Below are 27,752 nucleotides of genomic sequence, written 5' to 3' on the forward strand. Positions count from 1 at the left end.
CATGAATTAACAATCCATTCACAGATCAGTGGCAGTGATAGAGCCCACATAGTGCCACCTTTCGTGTATGTTTTTTCTCCATGATGCATCCAGTTATTCCACTTCATTCCCATCATGTCCCTAAATGGCTTATTGATGCCAACATCTATTGATTGCAAAACACTTGGACGTCTGCTGGGAATTGCAGCTACGTCAGTGTTACGTGATCAGATGTTAACAACAACATTCTTCACTAGATCTGATCTAATCTGTTCCCAGGGGAACAAACTCTTTTCCTTGTGTAGTCCACCAGGTTGTAAATTCCAAATTGATCTTATCCATTTTCTTTATTCAACTTCATTTATCGAGTCTTGTGGATGCATTTGACAACAATTCCCTTTGGAAATTTCTCCTCTGGCAAAGTTTTTCTCTTAAAATCAGAGATTGGTTTTAACTTAGCGCCATCAGCCATACAAGAAAGAACTAAAGTAAACCTACTTATCTCATGGCCAGTGGTTTTCACCAATATTGTTTTTTCTCCTTTTAGGTTCAATTGTCCGGCATGTCGAGAATGATAGGCGTTTCGTCCATTTTTCCAATGCATGATAGGAGCCTTCAGGAGGCCGAGAATGGTCATCTGGTGCTCCTGATGTGATCTTCTCTACATCAGGGTGACCAAACATAAACTAAGGGAACGGTTTGCCGAACATCTCAGCCGGGCTAACTGGGGCTGACTCAATCCCCCAGTCACTACCCATTTTAATTCCCCTTCCCATTCCCTTCCTGATATGATCATCCTTGACCTCCTCCATTGCCACATTGAATCAATTTGCAAACTTGAGGAACAATACCTCACCTTCTGCCTGGGCAGCATACAGTCTAGAGGACTCAACACTGAGCTCTCCAATTTCAAATAATCTCCTTTCCCATCCCCCGACTCCTTTACTAGCCCTTCCCCCTCCATTCCGTTCCTCTCAGTCACCTACTGGATTCATGCCTTCCATCGACCAACCAGGCCGTAGCCTCTACCTGTCTCCCCCATCCCCACCCCCTTTATCTGCAGCTCCCCCTACACCCAACCCCAGTCCTGAAGAAGGGTTACACACAAATGTCGACTTCTCCACTCCTGATGCTGCCTTGCTTGCTGTGTTCTCCCAGCCTCCTGCCTGACTACCTAGGTTTACCTCTGTTGGCACATTTTCCTTTCAGCATTGTCTGAAGTTGGTTTGATATCTTTTCCAGTCTCTCAAGTTTCTCAGAAACACAAAATCTTGCTGTTACACAGTTATTTGTCTTCTCTGCAACTTTAATAACTTTCAGTTTAAACACTGCTGTATATTGTTTGTTTGTTTTTTGGAGGGCATTTTTACACAAAATATTGAAGAAATTTCAAAACCTCAACTAGGTATGTGACTGTATTCCACATGGTTGGTTGTCACCTGACTCTAACCTGATGCATCCTAAATCTTTGCAACAAACTGGTGTGAATTGTTCAACAAATCACATAATAGCAGGAAAATAAACATGCATTTCCTCATTGTAACACTTATATACAGGATGATACCTTGACTTAGAAATGTTGACCTGTTAACTGGGAAGAACTAAGGATGACTTTTACATGAGATATATGGAAAATTCCAGATGTATTTAGCCAAACATAGGGCTCAACTTTTACAGGAGATCGGCTATCACTTGAGTATATATGATACATTGATTTCTAACGTACACTCTCTGATGTTTTGAGGTCCATCCCAGAAGCCTGCGTACCCACAGAAGCTTCCAGGTGCCTAATCATAACTGCTACTGCACACAGGTACTGACGGTTGAGAGGGAACATTCACTCAGGACAACTCAGCAATTCTAAGCAGATTTGAAAAATAATTAGTGAGCGATCTATATTTTTCCCACAGTACAATGGACCAGGAGTTGAGATGACTCTATAGTGAACAGTGGGCCGAATAGAATGGGCAATTTATTTTGTACAGTTTGCCATTGACAGCATTCTGTTTCACACGAATGATGTTTATCAATAATTGTTGTCAGGAATGTACTGAGCATTTTGGTTCAGAAAAAAATCCCTCAAACTATTATTTGGGTAAGGGAGTCACAACAGCTGCTGGGCTACATCAGGTGGGGGTAGAAGCACATATGCTTGGTGCTATCATCTCACTTATCTGATAGTCCTGTTGGGCTGAATACTTTGGGGCAGCACATTGGCTCAATGGTTAGTACTGCTGCCTCATAGCACCAAGGACCCGAAATTCTCGGGCGACTGTGTGGAGTTTGCATTTTCTCCCCGTGTCTGCGTGGGTTTCCTCTGGGTGCTCTGATTTCCAAAGATGTGCAAGTTAGGTGAATTGGCCTTGCTAAGTTGCCCATAGTGTTCAGGGATGTGTAGGCTAGGTGTATTAGTCAGGGATAAATGCTGAGTAGTAGGAGAATGGGTCTGGATGGGTTACTCTTCGGAGGTTTGGTGTGGACTTAGGCCAAAGGACCTGTTTCCAGACTGTAGGAATTCTAATTCTAATTCGAATGGCTCTTGCTCTTGTCCAATCAGCACTAAATTCTGTTCTTAAAGGCAGTCTGTTCCTCTTAGAAGGACAGCTACATGATTCACAGAAGGTCACTGCTGTGTTTATGAACTGGAAAGATGGAACATCAGGGCTGACAAAGGAGTCCAGGTCAGCCCTCAAACTACATTCACCAGTAAATGAATTCATTCCAAAAGCCCTAAATCGCTTGTGAAAAATCAACCAAAGAAAGACTGGCCCATTTGGATGGAGAGATAGAATCCCTGACAACTGCAGCTTCAATCAGATGTTCTGTTTCTCCCATGCATGTTTCTCAAGCTCATCCAATCAGGGATTCCCCAGATTCCCGCTCCTGCAGCTCCTCACGAGAAAGAATCAGGTACTGGAGAAATGGCAAGATCAGATGGGAAGAGTGTGTGATTGGATGAGCTGGAAGTGTCACTTTGGCTAATCCAGAGCCAGGCAGTGAACAGGCAGCAGAGCCCCAAGTGTTAGCTAGAGATGGAGGTAAGCAAAACAGTGGGTGTACGAACTGAGTGAGATCTCATCTTGGAAACAGAGTTTGGGAGTTCCAGTTACTATAAATTAACATAGATTCAAAGTTAAAAGAGTTAGTAATGTTGGTAAGTTAAGAGTTAAAAGTGTTGGTATTTGTGCTATCTTAATCGTCTAAACAAGAAAACCTTTAAAAACACAATACAGAAGGTAACAGCCAACTTTCTTCCAACAAAGGACTTAGTGGAAAAGAAAAGTTGCCTTCAAAAATCTCCCTCAGGAAGCTTTCGCAGAGAGCACCTGAACAAAAATACTTTGGTGCACAGCCATAGATACTGCACAGCAGCCCTGATTGATATAGGAAGACAGAAAGAGAGATGACAGTGTTCCACTGGGTCTAGGAGGCCCTGAAGGAACACCCTCAAAGGGGCTTGACATTACGCGTTCAGGGAGATCAATTCCCATCATCTAGACTCAAAGATGTAGCAGCATACCACAGGAGATCCAATGGAATAGATGGGTACCAAGACAGTGAACACATCTTCAAGACAGCCCCTACGTATCATTCTACCAGCCACTAACATTGTTCAATGAACCATAGCCCATTACTCGCCCAGCAGGCGACTTGACTCCCTAGACTCAGGTCTACTATCCAACTACCTCCATTCTCACTGCCTCCACAGACTTCCAATCGTTCAGCTGTGACAAGCAGATTATTCAAGCATAATCACACTTTTTTTCTTCATTTCTGTTGCAGGGCAAGCTGGAACACATACAGGTGAGCAGAGGAAATCTGTCTGGGGACAAAGCTGTACAGGCATGGCTCTCAGTTTAACAGTTCAGCTGCAACAGAGCCCAAGCCAGCAATGGAAGATGAGAATGATGAAGATAACAGCAAGTGACTGTCTCATGCTTGTTCTCAACTCCATGCTCACTCTCATTTTGTCATATGACATGATGGTCAAGTTACTAAGATCACACTCTCCACCCAATACCCTTCCCTCTTCTAACCTTCCTTTTGCGATTTTCTGATTTCAGACATCCTAGAAGTGCCACCTGCTCAATCTCAAGGATAACACTATGTCATTTGATTGGGCACTTATGGTGACCAGCAATTTCACATCCCGGACAGGGTGGTACAGAGTTGTGATGTACATCAGTAGGCTGCAGTCCTACCAAAGGAAAAGAATGATTCCTGTTCCAGCTCACGGGAGGTCCTGCTGCAGAGGAGCCAGTACATGGGGTGGTGTAAAGTACAATATTGTTGGGCAATGTAATCCAAGGTCCATTGGCTGGCCTGCCAACAATCTTCTGACACTGCAATTTGATAGAGGGTAACACTCAGAGCTTGCTTCCCCTCCAACTTCTGATCCATCTCCCCATCATCCTGCAAGTGCAGTGGCACTGCAAACGCAGCCCTCAACACTGTTGTGTGGCCAGGTTACCTGATCCTCTCCACTCTGCGGACAAAGTAACACACCCTGCTAAATCTAGGAATGCACTACAACACCTTCACTTCAGAGTATTTTCAGAAACTTTTAAATTGCAAAGTTCTTCACAATTATCTCATCTCAAGATAGCCCTTTAAGAGAGGTTCAGGTTGAAATCTTTTGCAGCAGAATGCTTGTTCTTTGGTGATCAGCCTTTGAGATTCTGGGATGTAACTACAGCAACAATTCAGCAGCTTCTGGTGCCTGAAAGTTGCACCCACACGTGTGTGTTTCTCAACATAAGGGCTGTACAATTCCAGCGTGTAATAGATCAGAATTATATATACTTAGACTTTTACATTAGTTCATTAACACTTGGATTTTTTGCAGACTTACAAAATGTGTGGCTTTAGGAGGTTTATATTTTCAAACTGGTGAACAACACAATAACATTAGTGCATTTCTCCTGGTAAATGTGAACAAAGAAGGTATGGGAGTCATGGTCACGAAGTTGTTATTTGTTGAATTGAATAGTAACTAAAATGGGAAGGATGACAAGGTTTATGCTCTTAACATTCTAATAATGGCATATTATTTTGTAAATCTACCAGCTTTTGTTATTATTTTAACCTCACCAGTAGTAACAGCAAGGTGTGAATGTAGTATACTCCAAGTACCACTTGCTGCAGTATCTGTTTACATGCCAACTATTTTCATTGTGTTTCTATAACACAATGTAGCAATTCCATGAAAATCTCAACAGAACCGAGTAAATTGAAATTAGAGACAAAAGCAAACTGAATAGCAGCCACTGATCAATATTTCAAGAAACATTGTGCAATCAGAACCAACAGTGAATCAGTTAAATTATCATCTTCAGAATCTGATAGTGTTTTGGCACATATATTAGCAGATTTATTCCCACCTCTGACATCCTATTTTAAATGCTCAAGTGCACAACATGCAAACAAATGGCAGAATCTGCAGAGAATACGCTTTGCTGAAGATCAGCTCAGCAAGGACTGCCCATGCAGCATTTACAGAACCCAACATGCTGAAACTTAGAATCAGACGTCAGTCCTGAATTACAACACAGCTTGATTACAATAATTCATAGCAGGTTTACATTTTAGGCTGGCGTGCTTGGCATTACTGAGCAGTCCCCATACACACAAATTTGTATGCAAATACCGTGGCTATGGAAACCGCGTGATTTGTCCTGGACAGTAAGAAAAGTCGTGCTGTTTATTCCCACAACTGAAGCAGCTCAACTTGCTGAACAAACATGATGCAGATGAAATAATCACAAGAATTTAAAATGTAAAACAGCTAACCACACTCCACTTACAAAAGTAAAGTTAAATTTTTGTGTCACACAGGAAGTCACTGCAGCATCCCATTAATGCCATTCAACAACATTACTGAGCTGCTTTTATTTAATAAAAATTACAATGTCACTTTTTTGGTTCTCATTTTCTCTGAGATGACTCAAAAAGCAAGATGACCCACACCACCATTATAAGTCAAACACATACCCAGTTGCTAGGAGGAGCATGAAAATAGCTTGGGAGAATTTCCTGCCGCCCCCTGCAGAGCTTCCATTCTGTTATTAAACACTTTTCAAGGATAAAGTGCTGATTTCTTTAAGTTATATTGCAGCATTTACTTTTTTCTAAAAATATGCAAAGCTCATAATATATAAAACAATAGTTGTTTTAGAAATAACTCCACAGAGGCCAGTATCCCATCATCAAGCCGCCCTTTATTTACATATGGAGAGTCCTTGACACTGATCCAGCTCCCTCAGAGCCAGCTCTCAGACTGAACAGGATGTCTGACACTCCTGTTCTTATCTGTCAGCCCCAATTAGGGAACTCATATTTTATGCAGTCCTCTTGGCTGACCTCCTTACAATCACCGCAGCTCTAACCAAGTTCTGCTCCCGTTCTTCCACCAGAAGTTGTGATTAACTCCTGGGTTACAGTTCACAGTGCCACATGAAGCTATCAACCACATTTCATCCTCACCCCACATACACATACAGCTACCAATATTTGGCCTTCATATATTAACTTACAGCAGAGTAGGTGTTGATAGCCAACCCTGGTCCAAACCTTTTTCCACATCCACACTTCTCTACTTTTCAGTTGAGGCTGCTGGACAGCAACACTAACTGCTGGGCCTACCTGATCTTCAGTGAATCACTGATTTCATATTGTTTACACATCCAACAAATGCTAATTTTTTCATTAATGTCTCTGATTTCTTTCTTTTGTTGATTCATTCCTTCCAGCATGATAAAACCATAGCATGTTTTCACTGTTTTTGTGTTAATAAAAAAAGTTCACCCAAAGGAATCTGCAGAAGGTCACTAGTGTTTTTGTTAATGCAGCAATTTCAGTAAGGTTTGCAGCATTACAAAGATACAACATTACTTCAGTTTCCTTTCTATTTGCAACTTTTTTTATTAACAATGGAGATGACAAATTCTGTAATTGTAACTAATTCTGATGCTGTTTTTGATTTTTCACACTTGAAACTGTAAGAGAGCCAACAGTATAATTTGTATGATCCAGCAACTATATGGTATCTCCAGATATCGACCACCTTGATCCAGGTTCTTTCCAGCAAGATATATATTTTGATAAAATTTCTTTGTTAAGGTATTTAGGCATTTCTACATTAAAAAATATTATTAGCATTATGAATCACAATCAATGGTAAATTATGCAGCCATGGTCACAAATAGAGATAGTTATCATTTATCACAGCTGCCTGCACACAATTTCCATGCATGTCACATCCTGGAATACGTTTTTCATTGCACTCTTTGGGTTCATTTTTATTAATTCATGGATGTAGGCATCACTGACTCGACCAGCATTTAATTGCCCATCCTTAATTGCCCAGAAGGCTGGAGTCTGGGTGTGTCTGGAGTCACATGTAGGCGAAAGCAGATAAGGATAGCACATTTCATTCCCTAAAGAACATTAGTGAACCAGATGGGTATTTTCCAACAATAAGCAATGGTTCCACAGTTATCATGAAACACTTATTTCCAGATTATTATTGAATATAAATTCTACCATCTGCCAGGTAGGATTCGAACCCAGGTCCCCAGAACATTGCCTGCTTATCATTAATAATGCCACCAAAAGTTTATGAATGTAAGGATTGAGTTATATAAAAAAAAATAAAAGCCATGTTCAGTTGATTTTATGTCCATCAGTCTACTTTGATCATCAGGAAAGTGACAGAAGGGGTAATCAAAAGTACAATCGCACAGCATTTACTTAGTAATACTCTAGGAGAAAGTGAGGACTGCAGATGCTGGAGATCAGAGCTGAAAATGTGTTGCTGGAAAAGCGCAGCAGGTCAGGCGGCATCCAAGGAGAAGGTGAATCGACGTTTCGGGCATGAGCCCTTCTTCAGGAATCAATTCTTCAGGAATTCCTGAAAAAGAGCTCATGCCCGAAACGTCGATTCTCCTGCTCCTTGGATGCTGCCTGACCTGCTGCGCTTTTCCAGCAACACATTTTCAGTTAGTAATACTTTTCCTACTGACACTCAGTTTGGGTTCTGGCAGGGCAAATCAGCTCCCGACCTCATTACTGCCTTGGTTCAAAGATGGACAAAAGAGCTTGGTTCTGGACATGTGGTGACAGTGACAGCGCTTGACATCAAGGCAGTAGTTGATCAAGTGCGGCATCAAGGAATCTGAGCAAAGTTAGAGTTAATGGTAATCAGGTAGAAACTCCCTATGGTTAGAGGTATACCTGGCACAAGGGAGATGATTCTGGTTTTTGGAAGTCAATTATCACATTTCCATAACATCTCTGCAGGAGTTCCACAGAGTAGTGTCCTTGGCCCAAACATCTTTATCTGCCTCATTGAAGACTGGTTAGAGGAGGGATATTAGCTGAATATGTTAGCTAAACAATTTTCAGCACCATTCTTCAATTACTGCAGTCCATGTCCAAATGTGGTAAGACTTGGACAACTTCCAGGCTTAAGCTGAATATTCCAGGCTTGAGCAAGTAACATTCATGCCATAGAAATGTCAGACAATGCCCATCTGCTATGAGACAATCCACCCACCACCTCTTGACATTCAAAGGTGTTACTATCTCTGAATCTCCCATTATCAACATCCAGGGGATTACCATTGACCAGAAACTGAATTGGACTATCCATGTAAATACTGCAGCTACAAGAAGAGATAAGAGGCTAGGAATGCTGTAATGGGTAACTCACCTTCTGACTGCCTAAAACATGTCCATTACACACATGACCCCCAAGTCAGAAGCATAATGGAATACTCTCTACTTGCCTGAATGAATGCAACTCCAACAACACTCACGAAGCTTGACACCATCCAGAACAAAGCAGCCTGCCTGATTGACAGTGCAATCATAAACACTTACGTCGTCCGTCACCAGCACATGGTAGCAGCATTCTGTACTATCAACAAGATGTAGTGCAGAAATTCAACAATGCTTCTTGGACAACATCTCCCAAAACTACAATCACTACCATCTAGAATGAAGAGGGAAGCAGATGCATGGGAACATACCTTTTGCCAGGCCTTTTTCAAGCCAGACACTATCCTTACTCAGAATATATTAGCCTTCCTTCACTGTCACTGGGTGCAAAATCCTGGAACTCCATCCCTAACAACTTTATGGGTATTCTTACACCAAACGGACTGCAGCAAGTGCAGAAAGGAGTTCACCACATTCATGGATGGACGGACGGACGAACGAACGAAAAAATGCTTATAAAATATCTGAAAGAATAAGGCAAGTGCGAGACTCCTAACTATGAATATCGCTCATTATAGAAGCTACTGCAACAAAATGGACACGAAGGAATTGTGCTAATACAGTGAGACTAATTAATTTCAATTTGTAGAGAACATATGAATGATATTGATAACATGGAAGTAATGTGTTACAGAATGGCCAGTAGACACTATATAATGGAATTCTGTGATGGAAAATACAAGAAATAGGATTAACATCAAAGACCATGCTGTATAATTTGTAAGTACAAACAACCATGTTTGTTGTCTTTCTGTTCTCAGGTTATTTGTAAGTCAATGTTTTAAAGAGAGATAGGTTTTTAAGATTTATTTACACGTGGTTAATTTTCTTCAGAAGATAGTGGAAAATGGAGAATGTTTATAATGATTTTATAAATAGGGAATAAAGGAGGAAACATTTTGACTTTAATCAATTATTTATTTCATGCAAAAATAAAAAAAATTATCATGGGTCTAGTTATGAACTGTACCTCATTAATATGATTCCATTATCATAAACATCTGAGGAGCATAAACAGATGAAGAAAATAATCTGCAATTTAATGAAATTAAATAACTAATTATATGGAGTGCATCAGCTGCAACCATCTAAACCATTATTAGATTAGCAGTGACTATGAAAAAATAAGAGGAAATATATTGACAAGTAGTGTTTCTCAGAATGTTGTCCTTGAAGATCAAAGAGGTGTAAATTAACATCAGTGACTCATTTCTTGGACACTGACTGAGCATTTGCATGCTGGATGGTAAAGCACAGCACAGCTTGAGACATGGAGTACAATTTGAAAGGAGTTCAATCTAAATGACTAAATTCAGAGCTTGTGCACAAAACGTAAGGCTTCATTTTACAGTATTGCGGAAATGTATTATTTAAGTAACATCTTACACATTAAATTTTAAACAGAGGTCCCATGTGCCTGGTCAAGTGGATGGAAAAGATCCTTGGCACTATTTCAACAAAGAGGAAGGGAGCTATCATGGGTGTCCTGGCCAATATTAATCCTGCAATCAAAAATGTGAACATATGGACATTATCACATTGATGTATGTGGATGCTTGCTGTGCACTTATGGTTTGTTTTACCTTCTACATTACAATACTGACTGTACTTCAGAAGTATTTCATTTGCCAGAGAAATTCAGTGGTCATGAAAAATGTTTTACATATGTAAGTCTCTCATTTCTCTTTTCCTTAATGATCTTATGTTTACTTTACCGACCTTACATTTCCTTGAGTTCTGAGTTTGCTGCTCCTTTCTATGGGTAAATAAAAGCAAAATACTGCAGATGCTGGAGATCTGAAATTAAAACATTAAGTGCTTGAAAAACTCAGACGATCTGCACCATCTATGGAGAGAGAAACAAGAGTTAACTTTTTAAGTCCAATATGACTCTTCTTCAACTCAAAATATCTGTGACTAACCATATGGGGTGAAAATCCTGGTTAAAGAAGATGAATAAGACTACTCAGAGATTCACCATGCCGTGTGGAAACAGATGTACACATCAGCCAAACCTGGTAGAGCCCATAAACTCTCCTCTCTGAAAAACACTGATGTAAAATATGGTTATTTATGACAACCTGGCAATTTTCATGGTTTGATTTTTTTCCTGGTAACAAAATTATTGAAGTCAATTTCTCAATGTGCCATGCTAGGATTAACCTATAACCAGTGGACTACTGGTACATCATCATAATCATTACATGACCTGACCACCATCATCTCAAAACTCAAATCCCAGGGGAAAAGTAAGCACAAACAAATTACTGTTGACTCTCAAGTAATCTTCTCTTCTGCATAAAATCATATTTAGATTTGGGCAAATGACATTTTGACAAAATTTACTTTTTGAAAAATCCAGACCAAAGAATTCACAGAGAAAAATGAAGGTGAAATTGAAATAGCATTTCAGGGTCAATGTTGCCTGTGTTGTGTGTATTTTGACATTTGAATAACCAAATTTATTGCTCATTCAATATTCTGAATGAATTACCTACTTAGGATACTAAATAGAACATCAGTTTTACCAAAAATGATCAAATTATCCGTAAATTAGAACTGTAGTAAAAAAGGCACTTTCAGAGATTTTTCATTTCATTCTAAATATTTTGCCAGCCTTAGAATAGCTGCATCAAACTGACTGATATGAGACTTGAAGGTTAACCATGTCCTAAATTCCTTTGTAGCTAAAATGGCAAAGAATTCAATTTACAAATGGATATGCAAAATATAAAATAAATTGACTCTTTTGATATCAGAACCTCTGAAGTATAATTGGATTTGACCGTTAGCTTCTGTAAGATGTGGTTGCAAGATCAAATGTTGTTCTGCTCAAGCATGTGCCAAAAGGACCATTACATAATGATGGACAGATATTTTTATCATTCTTTTTAAAGAAGAAATTCTAAATCAGGAAGCAGTGCAAGCATTTCCTGAGCAGAAACAGTTAGAAATAGGACTTTAGTTCTAAAAATTCTTTGCCACCTGCTTTAATCTGAATTATTTGATTGTAATACAATACTTGCCTGTATTCTCATTTACCAAATATTTCCACTTAAGTTACTGAAGATGAAATTGTGAGATCAATACCCTTTAGCTGGTGTCTCGCAGTACAGCACCTTATTCCAGACAGCCTATCACTAAGAAATGGAGAGAAGCAGGAAGCAGATGGGTGGCACCAAAATATATGCAAGGATTAGGAGGTAGAGCAGATTTGGATGAGACACCAGTGTCACTTGCAGCACAATAAATGAGCTGTACATATGTAGGTTTGTAACAAACTAAATTGGCAGCAATGACAAATATGAAGAAACTGAAGTAAAAGAGAATGGATAAAATACATACAATGAACTAAAATATTAGAGAAAGAGCCAAGCAGTTACAGATCTAGGTGGTACAGCAATGAGATATGCAATGTTTATATTACTATATTATCAGCACTCCATTTTATTTATACATTGTGATTAGTCAGTAAACTAATCAGTAAATTTACAGCATATTGCCATTCATTTTGCTAGTTTTATTGAAGGTGAGCACAGCGACTGTTTCCAGAAGTTAGTGATAATGCTAAAGGTTCTTCTCCTGTGTTAGCTCATGTGCAAGATTTTCATTAGTTTGTTTTATTAGTGTTTGAAAGCCATTGGGTGCAATTACTGTGTAAAGTACTCAGGAAACCTAATTTTCTTTGGGGAAGACAACGATGTATTACTTTGTTATGATACAAAGTGCAAGCACTTCATTGAATTATTGACAACAAGACGGCAACAAATTAAGTTGGAAAAATAGGTTTGGGAACTTGTGAAAGATGGTGTCATTTTACTGGAGGACCTGGATTCAGGGGTTTCACAATCTGTTGTGTGACATATAAAAAGTAAAAGATAAAGAATGCAAAAGCCATACATTAACCCCACAAAATGAAAGCCTTTTTGCATTTTCCAATGTGGCCAGACTAAACAATGCAATGACATTTAGGATATAATCCCAGCAAAACGTTAAAAATAATTCCCGCATAGTATCAAATTCCAAGTTATTGCAGTGTTTCAGTACATAGCAATGACCTGATTAAGACAACCAAGGTACAATGCGAAAACTAATTGCCTGATACAAATTGGGCAGAATATTTTGTAATATGGGGTTTTTATTGCTGATTCTTTATTTGTGATAATAGCTTCTGAAAGATCTTTTCCAGTATGATTATAATCAACATTATTTTAGCAAGGCGTTCGATAAGGTTCCCCACAGTAGGCTATTATACAAAATGCGGAGGAATGGGATTGTGGGAGACATGGCAGTTTGGATCAGTAACTGGCTTGCTGAAAGAAAACAGAGGGTTGTAGTTGATGGAACATGTTCATCTTGGTGTCCAGTTATTAGCAGCGTATCGCAAGGGTCGGTGTTGGGTCCACAGCTGTTCGTCATTTTTATAAATGACCTGGATGAGGGCTTAGAAGGGTGGGTTAGTAAATTTACAGACGACACTAAAGTCGGTGAGTTGTGGATAGTGACAAAGGATGTAGTAGGTTGCAGAAAGACATAGATAGGATGCAGAGCTGGGCTGAGAAGTGGCAAATGGAGTTTAATGTGGACAAGTGTGAGGTGATACACTTTGGCCGGAGTAATCGGAATGCAAAGTACTGGGCTAATAGTAGGATTCTTGGGAGTGCAGATGAGCAAAGAGATCTCAGTGTCCAGGTACACAGATCCCTGAAAGTTGCCACCCAGATTAACAGGGTTGTTAAGAAGGCATACAATGTTCTGGCCTTTATTAATAGAGGGATTGAGTTCCGGAACTAGGAGGTTATGCTGCAGCTGTACAAAGCTCAGGTACGGCCACACTTGGAGTATTGTGTGCAGTTCTGGTCACCGCATTCTAAGAAGGATGTGGAAGCTTTGGAAAGGATGCAGAGGAGATTTACTAGGATGTTGCCTGGTCTGGAAGGAATGTCTTATGAGGAAAGGCTGAGGGCCTTGAGGCTGTTCTCGTTAGAGAGAAGAAGGTTGAGAGGTGACTTAATAGAGACATACAAGATAATCAGAGGGTTAGATAGGGTGGACAGGGAGAGCCTTTTTCCAAGTATGGGGACGGCAAACACGAGGGGACACAACTTTAAAGTGAGGGAAGATAGGTGTCAGACAGATGTCAAAGGTAGTTTCTTTATTCAGAGAGTAGATTAGATTACTTACAGGCCCTTCAGCCCATCAAGTCCACACCGCCCCACCAAAGCACAACCCACCCATACCCCTAACCTAACACTATGGGCAATTTAGCATGGCCAATTCACCTGACCTGCACATCTTTGGACTGTGGGAGGAAACCGGAGCACCCGGAGGAAACCCACGCAGACACGGGGAGAACGTGCAAACTCCACACAGTCAGTCGCCTGAGGCTGGAATTGAACCCGGGTCTCTGGCGCTGTGAGGCAGCAGTGCTAACCACTGTGCCACCGTGCCGCCCAGAAAGTAGTAAGGGTATGGAATGCTTTGCCTGCAACGGTAAGGGTCACAAGGCTTCATCTGTATAATCAAGGTTAAAATGGGAAAAGCAAAATTAATAGAATTTATTCTACAGTAACTATCTATAAATAATAAAAAATACTTATTCTATGCTCGGGAAATTTTAGTTTGATACCTATTGTCACATGCACATTAATTCAAATTAAAAATGAAAAAGAGTATTCTTTTAATTAACTCACGCATTAAATTGAAAACTAACATTTTAGTTTATGATATGGCCATCTCCCTTTTTCAATATGAGAGTCCCTTTTCTAAAGATATCTTTAAACATCATACATTTTTTTGATTGGCCAGGAGAATGTGATAAGAAGAAATTACATTTGAAGGTGGTCATAAAAGATAGTCTTGTGCATGTCTATTCAGTAGCTTCAGCATCAGTACTCAAATTTTATTTGTACTTATTACTAGTGAACAGCAAAATGGTATAATTGTTGAAATTAAGAAATGACTACCATCACAACACTAAAATTTTAATAATCTTTCAATAAGCTTGATGCCAGTGCAGTGGGAAAAAAAAACTGTGAATGTTTGTGAAACACGTGTTGTTAACTTCTTCTATTAGGAGGACATAATATGTGGGTTTTGGTGAATAAAGCTTGAGTGATTTGACAATTCCCATTCTTAACTCTGCATGCTAACGGCTGCTGAGCTATTCCAGTAACAGAGCATGAGCAATTGTTGAGTACTATCAGAGTTGTGACTGTGATGCTAATGCTAAACGAATCTCAAAAACAATCTGTGGCAATTATTTGGAATTTATAGAATAAGCTCAGTTACTGACCATAATTAAAAGGTTTTACCTTTTTTACCCTCCATTAAGCCGGAAGCAGTTTGTGCAATTAGCTAGAAAATGAGTAAATTTTCTCATTCATGACTATTTCTCAAACCTGACTATTCTATCAGGTTTCACTTACATAGGTCACTGTTTATTTCACAGATGCAAAATAATTATTCCACTTCCCATGATGCATAGGTTTCTGAATTAGTATCAGTGTCCAATGACCAAAATATACCACGTAGTAAGGATCAACTAATGTGCATTACACAAGTAACAATCAATGATCCTCTATGAGAAAACAGAATCTAATCATCACCTTTGATGTTCTACAGCATTGCCATCACCAAATCCACCATTATCTACATCCTGGGGGTTACCATTGATCAGAAATTTAATTGGATCAGCTATATGAAACTGTAGCCACAAGAACATGTCAGAGACTGGAAATTCTGTGACTGCTAGCTAACCTCCTGACTCCCAAAGACTGACAACCCTCTACAAGGGAGAAGTGTGAACTACAATACAATCCTCTCCACTTGCCTGGAGGAATGCAGCTCCAGTAACACTCAAACAGCTCAACACCATCCAGGTCAATTTACCTCTGTTGAATTAGTTCCCATTTACACTGAAATATTCACTTCTTCCACCTCCGTGTACAACTGTGCAACCTGCAAGATACACTGCCCCACCTTAAGGGTCCTTCTTCTGAACCTTCCAAACCAAACTATTACAATGGGCAATTTTTGTATGCAAAGGGTGGTGTGTATATAGAATAAACTGCCAGAGGAAGTGGTCGAGGCGAGTACAATTACAACATTTAAAAGACATTTGGACAGGTACATGAATAGGAAAGGTCTAGAGAGCTATCGGGCAAACATAGGCAAATAGGACTATGGGACTAAACTTCAGTTTAGGAAAGCAGGTCAGCATGGTCGAGTTGGGCTGAAAGAGCTATTTCCATGCTGTATGACTTTACGAGTCTATGACTATGTGGAATATCAAGGACAGCAGAATCATGGGAACACCACTCCCTTCTCTTAATAAAGATTAGAAGGACCATGTTCCATTCAGTTTCACATCCATGTATTAAAGAATTATTTCAGTAAAGAATAAATTACAGTTTAAATATGGAAATAATGATAGGTTTAAACTAATTGCAAAATGTAAATAAATTATTTCCAACAGTGAAACATTCCTTCAGTACTGCACTGCAGTGTTAGTTTCAATTATGTGTTACATTTCTGACTGTTAAGCACTGACCAATGAGCTTCTCGGCTGATCACAGGTTTCCACAGTGGTGCTCCGCTCACTCGAAGCTGCCACCACTAAAATAAACTATTAGTCCAAGCCTACTGTTCAGGGGATCCAACAGTGGGATGGTAAGTCTTTTATTTTTGTTTCTCACAGAGTGGTCACAGCCAAAGACAAGAGAAGGAGCATGTTTTTCATAAGCAACCCCTTTGCCCCCATCCATGCCTCTATTTGCCCCCAGCTTGGGTACATTCCAATCCCTCCAATCCAGCACCCAGCATTTTTCTCATCTTCCATGAGGTAGCAAGTTGAGGTCCTTATGTAGCTATTAACTGACTTTAGTTGCTGCGGAGTTAACAAAGTTTCTGATGAACTATATTGCACTTGTTTAGTGAAGTGACAAGAAAGGGCTGAGTATTTCTCCAGGGCCTGCTCTTTGCCCTTATCTCCACTTCTCTTACCACCTCCAGGGAATGGACAATAACGTCTATAATATTTCACATCATGGAAGGCTAGTCAGTCTATTATATCTTTGCAGGCTGTCCATTTAGTCTCTTTCCTGCTCTTTCCTCAAAGTCTTTTAAATCATTTTCATTTATTTATTCATTTCCCTTTCAAAAGCTATTGTAGACTCTGCTTCAACCATTGTTTCCCCTGGGAGATTCCATATCCTAACAGCCCTCTGCATAAAAACATATTGTCCTTTGTTCTATCGGCAATGATTTAACTCATACTCACTAGCTGTTGACTTAAACGGCAAGGAAGAATACTTTGCTTCTTTTTTTACCTTAATAAAAACCTTTTGACCTTTACAGACTGGACTAGAACATGAGTTACAGCATTATACATAGACCTGTATCATTATAGTTATACCATAACATCTACACTTCAGATGCTACCATGACAGTAACAAATAAACTGCAATATACAATTACAATCACATCATTAAAAGATGCACGATGTCTTTCAGGTATAGCAGTACAGGCTGCAATCTGAATAATCACTCCAAAAGAGAGTACTCTGGACCACTAGTTACATGTCATTACAAACTGCACCAAACGCATTAGAATTAAACCATTTTACACAGCATGACAACACTACACATAGACTGTACTGTATCATCATAGTTACTGCCTTACTGACTATGCAGTACTATTACAGTTACTGCATTACAGACTTAGTACTTGCATATGAACAGACAAATTAAGAACAGGAGTACACTATTCAATTCTTTGAGCCTGCTCCACCATTCAATAAGGTCATGGCTGATTTAATTATTGAACTGAATCATTTATGGTCACGTATATTCAATGCAAAATACAGCAAAAAGTATGTATTGTCGCCATGCATAGATGACTTCTACATTAACTTAAAATAAAAGAAAAAGTAATGAAAGATAACTTAAAGAGAGTCCAATTTTTCCTTCTCTGTGCGACAGTCCCGCTCCAGGCGTTCCAGCCCACGCCATGCCACCGCCATGGCCCACTCCACACCGAAGCAAGAATCTCACTCCAGGCTTCACAGGCTGACCGACTCTGTAACCACATTGCCCCTAAGGATGCTGCCACCACTCTGGAGTCCATTGAAGCTGCCTTCCTACTAAACAGTTCTCTTTATCAGGCAAGTTCGAGTGAAAACTAAATAAAACTGAGAAAAGAAGAAGGGGAAGAAAGGAAAAAGAATTTTAAAAAGCGGATGAAGAGGACAAGCCAGTGCACAGGAGCCCAGATGCTGCCTACTCTGCTGCCGCCATCATGGACTTGCTCTAATTCTCACCTATCCCAATTACCTTTCGCTCCTTGCTCATCAAGAATCTAACCATCTCTTCCTTAAGTATATCCCAAGAGTCTGCCTTTTCAGGAAGAGGCGTTGCAAAGACCTCGGAGAGAAAAAAAAATTCTCCTCATCTCTGCCTTCAATGCACGACCCCTTATTTTTAAATTGCGACCCCTAGATTCCGTCGCAAGGGGAAACATTCTTTCCACATCCATCCTGTTAAAACCCAGCAAGATCGTATAAGTTTCAACCAAATGACCTGTTATTTTTCTAAATTTTAATGGATACGCACCCAGCCTGCTCAAGCTTTCTTCATAACTCAACCTGCCCATTGCAAATATTAGCCCAATAAACCTTAACCGAACACTATTTTCTTTCCAATTTTTGCATTAGGGCACCCAAATTCCTTTGCATCTGCAAGATCTAAATGCAATCTAAATCTAGATCTTGAAGATGCAAAGGAATTTGGGTGCCCTAATGCAAAAATTGGAAAGAAAATAGTGTTCGGTTAAGGTTTATTGGGCTAATATTTGCAATGGGCAGGTTGAGTTATGAAGAAAGCTTGAGCAGGCTGGGTGCGTATCCATTAAAATTTAGAAAAATAACAGGTCATTTGGTTGAAATCTGCAGGGAATATGTATTTTTATCAAAAATGGAAATTTTCACATCAATTTGTCAGACATTTGCCCACTCACAACCTATCAATGGGCTAAATTTTCCCAGACCCTGAATGGTGTATGCAATGGCAAGTCAGTTGAGAAAATACAGTGAGATCAGGAAAATGAAACTCTTTAAGTTCAGAGACAATATCCAATTTCACATTCAAGATTTGACTGACAAGGTGGGAATCTCACTACTGAGCACCAAGAGACCTATTTGTATGCATTAATATCTCATTATTACCTACTCTTAGCTCACAGATATGAAGTTTGCTATTTTACCACAAGTCAGAGGGAAGTTGGTGACAATTTCTGACATGGAAATCAGACCATGTGCTGTTTTTGTTCCTTTGTGCCTCAATCTTCACTAATAGCCCCCAACACCCACAGGGTACACTTGATAGGCAGTCAATGCTGCTCCTCACGTCCAAGGAGTTCGGCACAGACACTGTGCATTGTAATGCTGCTGCCAGGCCACGTACACTCAGGCACACATCTCATGCACTACGGAGGGGGAGTCTCATGGCTCTGAGCATGCTGTCTCAGTTGTCACTCACTGTGTAGCTATTCAGATGCTCACAATATCTTTGCCTTCCCTTGCTGCCTCATTCAGAACCCCAGAACAGGTTCACAAGAATTGAGCCTTGTCTTGCCTTTTACCACAGACACGAGGTCAGGCAGCTTGTCTTGATTACCAGCAATACTTAGTCAAGGGACAGAAAGTGTTGCTGCACGGCATCATACATGTTTAAATCAATCTCATGCCTACAGCATGTGCCAGTAGCTCACACAATAATACACTGCATGTGCTTCAGCTAAATGGTCATGTCTCACAGTTTAAAATAGACAATAGACAATAGATGCAGGAGTAGGCCATTCTGCAATCAGTATCCTGTTCCTGCCTTATCTCCATAACCCTTGATTCCACTATCCTCAAGAGCTCTATCCAACTCTTTCTTGAAAGTATCCAGAGACATGACCTCCACTGCCTTCTGTGGCAGAGCATTCCACACACCCACCACTCTCTGGGTGAAGGAGTTTCTCCTCAACTCTGTTCTAAGTGGCCTACCCCTTATTTTTAAACTGCGTCTCTGGTTCGGGACTCACCCATCAGCGAAACCATGCTTCCTGCCTCCAGAGTGTCCAATCCTTTAATAATCTTATATGTCTCAATCAGATCCCCTCTCAGCCTTCTGAACTCAAGCGTATACAAGCCCAGTCGCTCCAATCTTTCAGCGTAAGATAGTCCCGCCATTCCGGGGGAATTGACCTCATGAACCTATGCTGCACTCCCTCAATAGCCAGAATGTCTTTCCTCAAATTTGGAGAACAAAACTATGCACAGTATTCCAGGTCCGATCTCACCAGGTGCGATCTCACCTGTATAGCTGCAGAAGGACCTCTTTGCTTCTATACTCAATTCCTCTTGTTATGAAAGCCAGCATGCTATTAGCTTTCTTCACTTCCTGTTGTACCTGCAGGAGAGTCCAGGGAGCAGGCCACGGTATATCCTGCAGGTGCAGGTCAACCAGTCTTGGAATTCATGGTAACTCTATCAAGGAATTGCATAGAGACAGCCCAGGGTTCCGATTAGTTATCAGTCAGGGCCATGCTTCCAAGTTAGATAGAGAGTTGGCCATATTCCAAGATGTCAAGCAATGCTGGGTATTGGAGAAAGAGTAGCCTTCCCCCCAGACATGGTTTTAACAAGGTATAATATTCCAAGTTGGTTGGAAAAATATGGTGAGATCAGAAAATTATATTTTTGATGTCCAAACAAAACAGTCCAACTCTGGTACCAAATCTTGAAAAATAAGACAAGAATCGTGCAATAATGAGCAGCAACAGTCCTATCAGTATTCATTTGCCTGCATTAGCATGCCATTAGTAGCTAATCTTATCTCACTAATGTATAGTTTCCTATTCTCCCACACGATGATAGACGCAAACAATTCACAACACAAGTGGGCAACTGGTGACTTCAGCTCATTGTTTGCTTCTCTAGGTCACCATCTTGGCCAGGAATCTCCAACATCTCATGGTATACTCCATGGGCAGGTACACCCTGTCATGAAATTTGGCATCAGATACGGACCAACTTCTCTGCATCACCATGGCACATCTCCAATCCACTTATAATACAGTTCTGCATTTCAGTTCTGCACCTTGGAGCACATGAGTATTTTTCACTATAATACTGCTTCCAGGATATTGTACAAAGGGACAAGCATCCTCATCTTGGATCGGGCTACAATACACCCTCAGTTCTTGCATGCATTTTTGGTGCTCACTGATGTTTCATATACTCGGATGTTCACAGCATCGCTGCCTTGCCTTGATATTTTGCGCTTTGCCAGAGTTTAGACAGAGCTTAAAGGCTCACTCTTGAAGTATAACTGTGAGTTCCATCCATCCTCAATTAAAACGTGCACAATGGAAATGAAAATGACTGCTATCCCTCCCAGAGTGAGCATTTTATTTTGTGAGACAGACTGTATTGGGGAGAGGAGAGGAGAAGGGACAAGAGGGGAGGGAAGGAAAGGAAAGAGGAGGAAGATATCACAAGTACTATTCTCTTAACATTAAACAGCTGTGCACACAGTACAGATAAAAGACATCTATTATCACAAAATGTTCACACATTTACCTAATTGTTAACTAAAACTCAAGAGCACAAGCATTCTTCACCACATCATACAAAATTATGATGGAATATCGCTAGGCATTGTGAGGAACAAGCGATTTCTACAGCCTGCAAGGAATTACCTTAGCTGCCAATGTAGCAGTCACCTTCTGAGGGCCCCACACCTTACACAAGCTGCAGGAGCTGCTCACGTTGGTCATACAACATCCACACCATTATCCTATATGCAGTGCTGCATTTCTTGGGTAATGTGGGTTTGTAGGTTGTCATGGGGTTGGTGTGGAGAGGGAGGTTTCCACATTATTGCTACCACATGTACAATTTTCTGCAGTATATGCATCATAAGGCTTCAGCAATTGATGTCTAAAATCGAGTAAACAATATGCAATTCCCTGGAGGGGCATCCCACTGGGACATGGGGACCTCCATGTCCCATGAAGGACAATGCTCAAATATTATTGGTGTGTGCTGCAACTGCTGAGTGATTATGTTACTGAGGAGCTACCTGTTTCAGATAACATCCACATAGAACTGTCTCCAGTGGATCCACAAAAAGTATCAGATTTCCATGCAGGTTTTTGTGCAGACAGAGGATGCCAGCTGAGCGTCACAACCTCTGCTTCAAACAAGTGCACCATAATAGGCTGTGGGATGGACAATGGGGATCTATATGAATCACAGCACTGGAATGATGTGGATGTTCTTCAGATAGAACAATATGTTCAGCATCCTAAAGTACAGCAGTAAAGGTTGAAGTGGCACAGAAAGGAATTCCATGAAGTTATATTTCACTGATTGTAAATGTACAATCAGGCAGCACAGTGGCTCAGTGGTTAGCACTGCTGCCTCACAGCGCCAGGGACCTGGGTTTGATTCCAGCCTCAGGTGACTGTCTGATGGAGTTTGCACATTCTCCTTGTGTCTGCGTGGGTTTCCTCTGGGTGCACCGGCTTCCTCCCACACTCCCAAGGTGAACTGGCCATGCTAAATTGCCCATAGTGACCAGGGATGTCTAGGTTAGGTGCATTGGTCTAGGGTAAATATAGAATAAAAGGGTAGGGGAAAGGATCTGGGTGGGTTACTCTTCGGAGGGTCCGTGTGGACTTGTTGGGCCAAATGGCCTGTTTCCACACTGTAGGCATTCTATATATTTATGCTACTGATCCCATCAACTAATCCCAACTGCAAGATCAGTTTAACAGTTTGATATTTCTGTGTAATTCATACTTGTTAATAAAAGATTACAAATAGACAGAAACCTTCGCAACATCTGTTGCTTCATAATTTAATCCTGGCAAAGTATCTCATGCAAGCATTGGTGCTATGGAAATAATATGACTCAAACAAGGCTAGGAAATCATGTGATGCAAAGGGGTCTCCCATTAAGACAAAGAAGGGGAGAATTATTTTCTTTCAGAGACATGTGAAAGTTTGGAACCCTGCCTTAGAAGGCAGAGCCATTGAATACTTTTAAGGCAGAATTAGGTCTTGTTTCGCAAGGGAATCAAAGAATATAAGGGGTAGGACAAAGCACAAAGTGGTCATGATCTTATTCAATGGCAAAGCAAGTTCAAGAGGTAAAATATTCACTTTCTGCTCCTTGGTTACATGTAATGCAACCAGTCTGCCCTGCTGCTGTCAATGCCAGTGCCTACTTCCAAACAGTGACTATAATTATGCCCAGCTCCTGAATGTGGTTTCCCAATTTGTTACAGTTCCGAAATCACAAAAATCCTGGGTGAAGAGGGATAAACTAGCTCTCCTTCTTTATTCACCCACCACTTAGGTTGGTCACAGCAAATTAATCTAAAAGTATCTCCTATTTCTTGCTTAATTTCTCCCAGACGCAAATGAACTTTATATATTGAAAGAAGCCAATTTCAAAAGGCTTTCTTGAACTAACCAAAAGACTGAGTTTATTAATTACTACACACATGAAAAGGAGAAGTAAGTAAAGACATCATAGTCCCAGAAGACCACAGGGCTACTCACTCATTAGGGAGGGAATGACTGGTCATGGTTTATCCTCAGGCAAAGGAAGAGGTTAAGAAGGAGAGCCCTTTGTGGTAGTCTTAGCTGATTTGGGAATTGAACCCATGTTCTGCATGGTAAAGCAACTACCCAGACTGACTTAAACAACCTCCGGAGAAAACATTCATGTAACATACATAAACAAATCAGAAATAAAATGTGACTCCAAAAGATAAGAGTTTTTCCTTTAAAAGAAGATACACTGTCTCTGAACTGTTCACGCATCACTTTGGACCATTGGAGTTTTTTGGTAGAGTTGACATTGGCAGTTGAACAGTCAGCTTCATAATTTTAAGACTCACAGAGCAATTAAGATTCTGTATGCTGATTACTTCAATCATGACTGAATTCCAGCATTAAGAATGAAAGCAAGATCTTTTCTTGTCCTATTTCTCTTTTGTCTGCTTGTAGCTAATTGTCTTCCAACATTCAGAATAAAAGGTCTTTACCTACAATCCAAGGATGAATAAGAGAATATCTCTCTAATTATCACCTTCATGGCATACTGTTTCATGAACCTAGGCTGATGCAAATGAGAATGTTCAGATCTACTAGCACACCCCGGTAGAGTTGAAACTGACTTTTTAACCCCTGTCCTTGTGTATTCTCCAAAGGAAAGAAATATGAAATGTGTCTGTAGTTTGGAATGTTATTTGCAACGGGCAGTTTATTGTTCAGCAGGAAGTCGTTCTCCCCCTTGCCATCTTTGTAGTCACAAGAGGTTACACTCCAGTCTGTTTGAAATTTCTTTGACGCCTTTAGATGTTATATCCCATCAATCCCACATAGAATTTATGTCAGTCAGTCCGTGAATTTACATTTAAGGTTATTTTGCTCTGTAGCAATCCTTTTTCAAAATAAACCACACTTTGGAATTAAGGTTAAAAACTCGCATGGAAATTTTGTGTTCCAAGCCCCACCTTCGTAACACTGCTGCTTCCATTCCAGTAAGCCAAGGATGTAAGCTCCCCAGTGGTAGATTGGATGCCCCTCACCCAGACCCTCACCAAGCTTATATTTTCCCAGTCTTTACAGATATCAGAGCAAAGTCACAATAGTCTATTGCAGTGCTACCCAAATTTATGAATGGGAAAGGCATTTTACAAAACTCATTATTTATTGATTGCCAATTAACCTTTCATCTTCCATTAAGAAAGAAATACCATATAGAGGGGCTATCATCTGGCTTAACTAAACAAGTCAAGGAAAGCATTGGATTGAAAGAAAAGGTGAGCAGTACTGCAAAGTTTAATGGTAGATCATGGGATTAAACATTGATTTTAGAAACCAGCAAGGATGCCAAAAAAAAGCAGAAACAGAAAATCATAAAAATGACGTGAAATATTAAATCAAGAGTTTCTGCTAGCATTTAAAAAGGAAAGAAGTAATTCAAGTGAATATTTGTGCCTTCGAGAACGAGAATAGCAAATTAATAACAGGACAATATAAAATGGTAGGAGTATTGAACAGGTATTTTGTGTCAGTATTCATTTCTAAAGATACAGAAAATATCTCAAGAATGCTTGAATATGGAAAGGAAAAAGGAACTAAAAACTACAATCCCAAGGGAAAAGGTACTAGGAAAGCTATGAATATAAAAAGCTTGCATGTCCCCTGGATCTGATAGCCTACATTCATGGTCTTAAAAGAAGTGGCTGCAGACATAGGCAAAGCATTAGTTTTGACCTCTAAAAATTAGTAAGGTCCTAATGTATTAAAAAAAAATCGCAATTCAAGGAAGATGAGAGATGGAAAGCATGAAACTGCAAGCTATCTAACCTAAAGTTAATCGCAATGAAATGTTAGAATTCATTATTCAGAATGGCATTTAGAAAATCAGACCAGAGTCCGGCAGAGTCAACAAGGTTTTGTGAAAGGGAAATCATATTTAACTAATTTATGAAAGTTCTTTGAGCAAGTAACAAGCAAGTTGGATAAAGGGAGAACTTTTGGTGTGGTGTACTTTGATTTCCAAAAGGCATTCTATAAGGTGCCACTTCTTTGGTTACTTCACAAAATAAGAGTTAACAGAATGTGATGTAACACATGGATGGAACATTGATTAGCACACAGAAAGTAGACAGCAAGGTGGCAGATGGCATATTGGTGCTTGTTACCAGAGGACTAGAATATTACAGAAGTGGAGATTTACTGTAGCTGAATGGGACATTAGCAACAGCATCTGCAGTATTGTGTGCAGTTTTGGTTTCCTTACTTAGAAAAGCTAAAAATGAATTATAAGTCATTGAGAGAAAGTTAACTCAAGTGATTCCTCCAATGAAGGGGTTAGACAATAAGGAAAGGTTGGACATTTTAGGCCTATACTCATTGAGATGTATAAGAACACAAGGTGATCTGAATGAAACATACAAGATCCTGAAAAGACCTGACAGGGTGGATGCTAAGGAATGCTTTCCTTTTATTTAGGTGTGGGGGGGGGGGGGGGGGGGGGGAGGTTGGCAACCAGAATTAAGGGACATAGGTTAAGTATGAGGAATCGCAGATTCAAAACTGACACAAGCAGAATCCTTTTCTTTCTCAGAGAGCTTTATCAGAATGTTTGGAACACTCTTACAGAGTTAGCAGTGGAGATTAAGCCTTTAAGAATATTCAAGACTGAGCTTGACAAATATTTGATCAACAGTGGAATCAAAGGTTCTGGGCAGGGATGGAGGGCAAAAGAGGGTGAAATTGAGTTGGAGCAGTAGTTAGATCACCATGACCTTAAAAAATGGCAGAACAGCCTGAAAAGCAGAATGGCCTACCCCTGCCCCTAAATTTTCTGTTGTATTTGTAACCATTACTGAATGACTATTCAAATAAAAGTAAAATACTGTAGATGCTGGAAATCTGAAATGAAATCACACATGCTGCAGAAACTCAGCAGGTCTGGCAGCATCTGTGCAGAGAGAAACATTAATGCTTAGACTCTGGTATGAGTTAAGTTGGGTTAAAGTCCAGCAGGTTCTGAAAAAGAGTCATACTGGACTCAAAATGTTAATTCTGTTTCTCTCTCCACAGGCCTGCTAGAGTTCTTCCAACACTTGTGTTTTCATTAATAAATCGCTACTAACAATTTGTTTTGGATGCCTCACTCAGCATCTTTGTTCTGTCTGTATAAATCTTTCTTTGAGATAGACTGAGTTGCTGGAAGTCTTGACATCATCAAGAAGCTGCAATCCTCTTTTCACATTCTATCCATTGTATCCCAGATACCCAACTTGAGCCAACTTTGCACACTAATAGCCTTACAAGAGAAGCATTTTTCAATTCATGTGGCTTGTCACCAGTTATAACTGGTGAGCTAATTAGTAGATCTGAATTCAACGGAGTTTGTATGTTTTTGCTGGGGATAGTGAGATTTGGCTATTTTAATTAGGTCTGTGGTGGTTACTTATGGTACAAACATTTAACAACCCTATTTAAACACAAGGAAGTATCATCAACTAACAAAAGGAGAGATTCAAGGAAGAAATGCTACCTCATATTCAATGCTGAATGAATATACAAATGAAGCTCAACTTTCACACCTCACTGGGGAAGTTAACCTTGACATTACATGTAAACAGTGGTTGTGCCCCTGGAGTCTGAAGATGCAGGTTCAAATCTTATCTGCTGTGTAGGTGTGCCATGAAACAGCCAAGTCAGTTTTCTTTAAAGAAAGAACCTGGAAGTTGGTAAAGATCGGAAAGGTCTTGACCAGGACAAATATCTCCCCTATCATATGACCAGTCAGCTACTAGTTCAGGTTTTCATTTCAGTGATAGTGATTACGTTGTCTCCAAAATCAAGGAATAAAATAATTTATTCAATGTGTCAAATCGATAAAATGTATATTTTTGCATCCATTAAGCCACTAAGTTAAAAAATAGTGTCAAGGGAAATAATCTTTAGTTTCAAGCATAAAGAAAGTGGAAATATATTTCATGCATCAAAACTAATCATAAAATATGTTATTACCTGAGTCAAGATAAATTTGTTTTATTCTCCAAAGGAATTCATAAGATTCAGTATTAATTTTGTTTTTATTTGTTTCCACATTAAATATCAAATCTTAAGTAGTGCACCTTTTTAATTATCCCTTGCTTTAATATTCTTCCTTCAGCCATAAAGCTTTTAGATCCTATATATAGATTTTTCACTTCTACTCATGACACACACTTGCCTTGACATTACTGAGCGCTGCTCCTTCATCATTTATAAATTCTGTGTCACTAGCTACCTGATGAAGGAGCAGCGCTCTGAAAGCTTGTATTTCCAAATAAACCTGTTGGACTATAACCCGGTGTTGTGTGACTTTTAACCCCAGTCCAAAACCAACACCTCTACATCATTTATATTA

At 39.9% G+C, this 27,752-nt stretch overlaps 1 protein-coding gene across 4 annotated transcripts in view; it reads right to left on the reverse strand.

Annotated features, from left to right (window-relative positions):
• LOC122559658 (fatty acyl-CoA reductase 1) overlaps window positions 1-27,752 on the reverse strand; it is a 196,236-nt gene that overhangs the window by 135,124 nt on the left and 33,360 nt on the right. Inside the window, exon 1 of one of the 4 annotated variants that reach the window (XM_087997233.1) lies at window positions 10,680-10,698. The exons of the other annotated variants lie outside the window; for them this stretch is intronic. The gene's annotated coding sequence lies outside the window, so the exon portion shown is untranslated. Of the gene's footprint in view, window positions 1-10,679; window positions 10,699-27,752 lie in introns of those variants that run through there. 4 annotated transcript variants of the gene reach the window in all.

This window comes from Chiloscyllium plagiosum, unplaced genomic scaffold (assembly GCF_037043375.1).
Source record: "Chiloscyllium plagiosum isolate Xiang-an unplaced genomic scaffold, Cpla_swu_hap1 HiC_scaffold_19, whole genome shotgun sequence".
In the NCBI taxonomy this organism is placed as follows: Eukaryota; Metazoa; Chordata; class Chondrichthyes; order Orectolobiformes; family Hemiscylliidae; genus Chiloscyllium; species Chiloscyllium plagiosum.